Raw genomic sequence first — 7893 nt, forward strand, 5'->3', positions numbered from 1 at the left:
ATCCTTGATTAAAATGTCCCCTCTCCTAACTGTGTCGCAGTTGGCTGCCTCCCTCTTCCCCCAGAAGAGGCTCCAGGGATTCCTCTAAGCACTGAGATATAGGCATGGGCTACGGAAATGCCAGATACTGACCCTCGACTGGACAGGGAGGCCTGGTGCACTTGCTGGGAACTAACTCTCGGCTTCGGGTCTAAAACACCAAGACAGACAGGAGGAGAGAAGCAAAGGGATCGACCCTATTGGAGCTACAATTCCCAAAGCACCTCAGGCCCCAGGATTGCTCTGCTCACCGGACAAGAGAGGGTTCAGGCCTGGAACTGGATCCCAGGAAGATCAGAGAGGAATGGGGGAATAGAGGCATCAATAAAGGATCATGGACTGGCTGGAGTATCCAAGCTAACAAACAGCCCTACTGAGGTGTGTGTGTGAGGGTGTTACCTGGAGCAAGCGGAAGTACCCCGGGGTTAAGTGCCTGAGGCGGATGATCATGGCTCCCAGAAGGAGGAGGGGTGGATGTCAGGTGCCGCCTTCTGCTTGTAGTCAGGCAGCTTCACAGACTTGCCTTGACTGCCTCCGGCTGTAGGAGGAAGATGGGCAGAGTTGAAGATCAGGGAGGCTGTTCAGGAACCAGGGCTAGCAGAAAACAGTCTCCACCCAGATTAACAACCGTAAAGACGTGTTCTTTGGCCCACGGAAATCACTGGGAAACAGCCTGTCCCCCTCACTCCCCCAACCTGCTCCAAGGATTAGAATCATGTAATTAGTGTTTCCCCTTAGATGCTCCTTCCCGGTCCCCAGCATTGGCACTTATATCCCAGGCTGCCGCTAATGGCTTTTTCCCAGGCTTGGGGGGAGAGGAGCATGTGTTTTCTCTCCACCCCATTTTGTGATGGGAATCCCTATCTAAATTCCCCTTCGCTCTGAACCAGTTCCTGGACCCCAGCCTGTCCTTCCCCCAATAGAAACAATTTCCTCTCAATGCAATGGGGATGGGTTTCATTGTTGATTGCTTACCTGTGTTGGACTCCAGTCCCTGAGTGCCAAGCAGCAGGACTGGCAGGCAGCTGTGTTGTGGCGCTTTTAAATATTACCCACACACACACTCGTCCTGATGACGATCCCAAACACAGCCAGCCCCGGGAGCAGCTGTCACAAGAGATCAGTGCTCGCTGCTTCGCCGAGCGCATGCGAGAGAGACACTGAGAGGGAAAGGCATCTGCCGGGCAAGAAAGCATTTCGTACTGAATATATCATTCTTGAATCTCCTCCAGTGCCCGCTAAAGAGGGGCCAAGCAGGAGGGAAGCAAAGAATCACACTGGGCACAAGAGAATGGCTGGGGGCTTCACTTGAAGGTTAGGGATCTGGAGAGATGAGGATGGAAACATCTTACAAGTACCAACAGCGGGTGCCCTTGCCAGGCTGGGATCCAGCTGCCTTGTGGGAAAGGCGCCTACTTAACTGTAGGTGTGAGATGCCGGATGGAATGGTGATGTGGTTAAAGCACTGGGTTGGGACTTGGGAACAGGGATCCGGCATGAAGTCTGAACCTCACGGTGAGCCGTTGGGATGGGTTATGCCTGTCCAGGCCCCAGTGCATGGAAACTTTCTAATCACATCACCAAAGCTGAAACTTGCTTTCCGCCCCACGCCAGCCCCCAGCTGCCTTCCCAAGCAGTTTAGACAGCTGGAGATTATCTCATGAAAACAATCCCAGCAGTAGACGGGGGTCAAATTCACGACAGCAGCAGCCTTAATCTGAGTCAGCATGGGAAATCCAGAAGCACAGTGACAGATGCTGATAATCCAGCCTCGCTCCCTGGAGAGGAGGGGCAGACAATTGCTGTAGGACAGGAGAAGCTGTGTATGGAAGCCCTGGGTTGAAGGAACATGGAGGGAGCATCTTCCCCTCCAGGCCCAGGAGAGGCTGGAGCCTCCAGATCAAGGTGAGAGCTCATTGGTGATGTGTTGGGGTGGGAGGTGCATGTCCAGAACTGGGTGAGCATCAAGAATGAATTCCCCTTTGTCAGTGAAGGGGGAAGCAGCTGAAGACTGAATTCCTTGTCCATCCCATGACAGCTGCATCCTTCCAATGGGTGGACGGCTTCTGAGAGAGGAGCAGAATTGAAAGAACATGGGGCATGAAGGAGAGACCATCAAACAGCTCCAAGGACTCTGGGAAAGGGTGAGGAGGACAGTAGGAGCCGTGGTGGGTGAAAGGAAGTGTGGTCTAATGGACTGGACAGCAGACCCAGACTTCCTGTGTGACTGTGGGCGAGTCACTCAATCTCCAGAGCACGCATGGTAATGCCATGAGCTTTCCCCGCAGAGAGAGCCATGACACCAGACCCTGCTCCGTAGGTGTCTGCGTCACAAAAATCACAACCACACCTGGCGCTAGCGGCTCCCTGTGGGTCCGGGCAGCAGAAAGGCCAAGGACTGACTCAACTCCCCTTTCATTGTGTGAGGGGGGTGCTCCTGAGCAGGCCACAGGCACTCCACCAGGGCAGGGTGGGAGAAGCTGGCAGTGCTGGTGCCCCTGCTCTATATAGGCTGTGTCTACACATAGAGCCTCAGCTGGCATAGCCCCCTAGCGCAGCATAGACTCAGCATGCACTGACAGAAGGAGGTTTTTGCTGGTGTAGGAACACCACCTCCCCGAAAGCCTTTAGCTGTGGCATCAAAAACCCTCTTCTGTTAAGATAGCAGCATCTACACTGGGGTTTTTTAGCTACATTGGTCAGGAGTATGGGTTTTCACTCCCCTTGTCTGACAGAGCTATGCCGGTATAAGGTTTCAGTGTCGATCAAGCATAGGCAATATCAGGCACCCGTTCCTGTCCGTCCTGCACCTTCTACCAGTATTACCTTCACTTGAGGGCAACATCTAATCTAAAATCTAGTACTTCTCATCAAAGAAGGTCAGTGTAATCAGCCCCATTTTACAGACGGGGAAACTGAGGCACAGAAAGAGGCCCAAACTCACCCAGCAACGGAGCTCAGCATAGAACTCACCTCTCCGGAGTCCCAGGCTAATGCTTTAGCTGCTGCTACTCTGAAGAGAAACCTAAAGAATACAGCCAAAGCCACCTCTCTGATTAGAAAGGTTTGGAAAACGCCCCTGCAGATATTGGAGTGTGGAGCTGGACAATCAGCCAGACGCCCAGCCCCTTCTATCCCTGTCTGATCCTCCCTTTGAATTTACAAAAGCAGAATAAAGCGCCTACCGATGCAAAAGCTGAGCTCAGAACAATTGCTCTAGGTCAGTTCTCAGATAGGGCTCTTAGCCTGCAGTGGAGTGGGTGGGGTAAATCTCCCTACTAGAGTCATCATGGTGAGAAATGCGGGTTTCTCCTATAATAAGGCAAGGAATGTGCCAACTGAAGTGCCTGAAAGCAAATCGCCTGTCGGTATATCCTCAGGAGGCTCCTAGGATGTGATGCCCTGTAATGATGGGATGTCTGGGTTTCCTGTCCTGGGGCTAGTTCCTAGGGAGCTAGATTGTTAAAGGTATTTAGGTGCGTAAAGATCAGGCCCTAAGGGACTAAGAGCCGCAGTTCTAAAGCGTCTGTGGAATTGGTTCCCTTTGCCATGGTTTGTATTAATGGAGCCTAGCAGCCTCGGCTAAGATCAGGGCTTGTTTGTGCTACGACCAGGAGGAAGAGACCTTTCTGCACCGAAGAGTTTGCCACTGACAAAGAGCAGAAGAAAGTGCCGTGAGCCCCATTTGACGGGGGGACCAAGGCACGGCAGGATGAGGTGACAAGGTCACGCAGGGGAGTCCATGGTAGAGCTGGGAACCGGAATCCCATCCCAGGACCTTACCTACAAGATCATCCTTCTGTTCTGGGGAACTGATGCCCTCTACTCATGAGGAACCCCCACCACAGGACAGCGATTTTGCCCCCCTCCTCTGTTCCTTGCCTGACTATAGACAAACCTCTCCTCCTCCCCCTTCAGATCTCAGACGCCGAACACCCCAAGCGCATGCTACAAACAGTCTGCCCGGCAGGGTGACCAGTATCTGCAGCACCACTGACCACACAGGAGGGAAGATACTGCTGGGTGAGTGCTCAAGGGGTCTGTAGATGACTTCCTGGAGGAGTCATGTGGCTCTTCCAGCCTGGATCCAGTGAGCGACTGGAGCTGGCTGCAACAGCCGGATCTTGCGAAACCTTTCAGGAGCTGAGCTGACTTCAGTGGGGCCTGCTCAGGTGAGGAAGGTCGACTTGCCTGGGAGAGGCTTTGCGGGTCAGGTGCATCTCTGTTGGTGCATCTCGCAAGCTGACCTGCCCCTTCGCTCAGCAGAGCAGCAATGTTTTCCAAAGGGAAAAAGAACAGAAAAAATGGGCAACTCTACCTTCCTGTGTGAGACTCCTGGGCTGGCCTGCAGAGCCCTGAGCGGGGCTGTGGAGCTGCTAAGGGGAAAAGTTCCCCCCTGTGTAACTAAGAGATCTGGAGACCGCCAGGGCAAAGAGCAGAGTGAGTGGGTGGGAGTGAGGCAGTCCTGGGGGCAGGAAACTCACTGGGAGGGTGTGTGCATGTGGGAGAGGCCTTGAAAGACTGAACAGGGAATGGGTGTTCTTGCATAGGAGAAAGTATTGTGGGGGAGGGGGAGAAGATGGAGAACAGAGTTGAGTATTTTGCGGACATTATCTCCGGACTGTCATTGACTGGCACAACCAGGCCTAACATGGATGAAGCCTGTAGGCCTGGGAAACAGGCAAGTATTATCTCCATTTATAGAGGGGGAAACTGAGGCACAGAGAGGGTGAGTGATTTTCCCAAGGTCAAAGAGGAAGTCATTGTCAGAGCAGGGATTAGAGTTCCTGGCACCCAGTCCTATGCTCAGATCACGCCGCTTTCCTCAGTGGAGATCCTGCCTCCGATGGGATGGGAGAACAAAGAACTCAGTGAGGATCCAGGGAGGGGGGATTAAGGTGTCAGCTACGTGCACTGCCGAGGAAGGTGTGTGTGTGTTTGGTGGGGAGGATGCACAGCATACAGGGTACTAGGAAAGAGGTAACACGCCACTCCTTCAAATCTTTGCTGCAGAGAGGAGGCTAGTCCAAGTGTTACAGTGCCAATGCAGCCCTTCAATTGGAACTCCCAATGCAATTAGGAGAATTGGACTCCAGGGAGCGCCGCTTCCACAGAACCAAACAACGTCCAGAGAAATGATTCAGGTCTTTCCCAAAACTTTAGCTAGAGAGTGGATTTACCATGTGCTCTGTCCTCCGCTGTCATGCTTCACTAGGATTGCAAAACACTTTTCAAGCAGATATGAACATCTCCTCACAGTAGCCACGTGAGGTGGGCAAGCATCATTATACCTCTTGTATAGATGGGGAAACTGAGGCACAGTGCAGTGAGTTGGCCAAATTCATTTTGGTGTCAGAAACAGAATCCATATCTCCTGACTGACCAGGCCTAGTGCCCTAACCACTAGACAAGGCTACCTCCCCTTTCCTCACTGGTGTTTTTGGTTTTAGATAACATTATATTTTAAAAGGCTCCTGGATCCTTACAGGGGCCCCCTGGTGCTCCTGAGCAGGGAATAGCAGCAACAAACAGGTTACATTTGTTTCCTTTAGAATCAAGGTTTTGACCTGGAAGTATGAGCAAAGAGTCTGCAAGCCAGGCCCGTCAGAGCTGTCTCCCACAAAGGAGAATCTGGAACAGTCAATCTAAGTCTGAGCAAGAATCCTTGGGTCTGGGTCATCCTTGGGATTGTCCAACTCAGGCCTGCTCTTCTCAGCAGCTACCTCATGGCAGCTTTGTGTTAGAGGCAGAATTTCATTGGCCTTTTGTCCATTGAGTGATGAGTTTCTTTTGTCACAGGAAGATTTGGGCCAAAGTTCTCTGAAGTGGCCTCTGATTTTGGACGTCTGACACCTCATGCCTGATGTTCCCATAGTGAGGAGGGGAGGGGAGAGCAGTACTGGGAGGGGGAAAGTAATCCGTTGCACAGCTGACTCTAGGGAACAGGGGATGTCATGAATAACCCCAGCAGAAAGTCTGGGACCTTGTTACCTGGATATCTGCACTGAGCAGGTGTGGAGGAGGCAGTTCTATATTAGAAGGGGAATCCTTTATTGCCGCTGATTGTAGTGCGGACCTAAGGGAGGAGGTAGCTCTGGGAAGCTATTGCATTGAGAAGAGAAAGGGGAGGGTAGTTGTGCCCAGGTGGGGAAGGGGAAGCCTGTTGCAGGGCTGGCTGCAGTGATCGCAGGATATGAGAGCAGCTTTGCCTGGGAGCAGGATTGTGCTGATTGGGAAGGTCTGGGCCCCTTTCGCATGGCCGATTGAAATGAGGCAATGCACAAGCAACGGCTGCAAACTCCACAGAGAGCTGACCCTCGCCATATGTGGAGTGTTGGCTGGACAAGTAAAACAACCCCCTGGTGTAGAAGTGTAGCATTGGTATAAAGTGGGGCTTGCACTGGCATGGCACATCTCCTCTCAGCGTTTGCACTGGCACAACTACGTTGGTGCAAAAAACCTTAGACTTCACTAGAAAGCACTTAACACTAAATGGAGAGGGTTTATATTCACGACTACAGATGCTCCTCTGTGAAACGCTTATTTGCTTCCCCTCCAGAGGTCCTGGAGAGTTGAACTGTGCATGCCACTGTGCCCACCAGTGTAATGAAGGAGAAGCTGTATTTAGCAACTTGGATTCCAGCTCTATTTATGAGGCTCCAAGATACTGCAGAGTCTGAGAACAGACTGAGGACAGTTTTTCAGGAAACCTCACCAGCTTCTGAAGATCCGTAGTGAGGGTGTGTGCAACAACGTGAGGGATCATGCTTAGCCATTCCTGGGGTTGTTAGTCAGAGGGGATCCGGTTAGGGTAAAGTCTTCCAGAAAAGATTAGGTGAACTCGGAATCTGACCATCTTTAGGAATGTATATTTAGGAAGTGTTGTGGCTTCCTAAATATACATCCCTAAAGGCATGCCACCATAAGTGACACTTACAATTCAGGCACCCCTTTTGGTCCCAATCACCTACCAACTCCCACAAAAAACCAAACCCTAACCCAAGCAGAGTTTAGACCCCAAAGAGGGAGAAATGCTAAAAAGTCCATAATTTTACGTGGAAGAAGCTCAGATACTATGATGTTGGGCAACAATATAAAACCCTAAGGTAAATAGATAGTAAATGACACCCTGATTAATGTCCAGGAAATATCTGTGGATGTTAACAACACCCCCTTGTTTCATGTTCTCTGTGTTTGTATATAAATCTCCCCACTGTATTTTCCACCGAATGCATCCGATGAAGTGCATCACGAAAGCTTATGCTCAAATAAATTTGTTAGTCTCTAAGGTGCCACAAGTACTCCTTGTCTTTTTGCGAACACATCTTATTGATGTGCAATAATCCAACAGGATCTGAAAACAAGGACACTGACTCTGCTAAGATCTGGGATGTGCACGGCTAACTCTTGTGACAGGTCTTTTGATGATCTTGACAAACTGGAGAAATGGTCTGAAATAAACAGGCTGAACGTCAATAAGGACAAATGCAAAGTATTACACTTGGGACGGAGTAATCAATTGCACAAATACAAAATGGGAAATGACTCTCTAGGGAGGAGTACTGCAGAAAAGGATCTGGAGATTATAGTGGATCACAAACTAAATATGAGTCAACACTGTTGCAAAAAAAGCAAACATCATTCCGGGCTGTATGAGCCGGAGCGTTGTAAGCAAGACACACTAAGTACTGCTTCCTCTCTACTCAGCACTGATAAGGCCTCAACTGGAGTATTGTGTCCTGCTCTGGGCACTGCACTTCAGGAAAGAGGTGCACAAATTGGAGAAAGTGCAGAGAAGAGCAACACAAATTATGAAAGCTCTAGAAAACATGATCTACATGGAAATATTGAAAA

General features: G+C 50.6%; 1 long non-coding RNA gene across 1 annotated transcript; it reads left to right on the forward strand.

Annotated features, from left to right (window-relative positions):
- The first annotated feature begins 1385 nt into the window (after positions 1-1385).
- On the forward strand, positions 1386-7327 carry LOC122458272. The gene is made up of 2 exons (XR_006278242.1): positions 1386-4062; positions 6599-7327. It is a non-coding gene; the product is annotated as an uncharacterized LOC122458272 (long non-coding RNA).
- The last annotated feature ends 566 nt before the right edge of the window (positions 7328-7893 follow it).

This window comes from Dermochelys coriacea, chromosome 19, assembly GCF_009764565.3.
Source record: "Dermochelys coriacea isolate rDerCor1 chromosome 19, rDerCor1.pri.v4, whole genome shotgun sequence".
Classification (NCBI taxonomy): Eukaryota; Metazoa; Chordata; order Testudines; family Dermochelyidae; genus Dermochelys; species Dermochelys coriacea.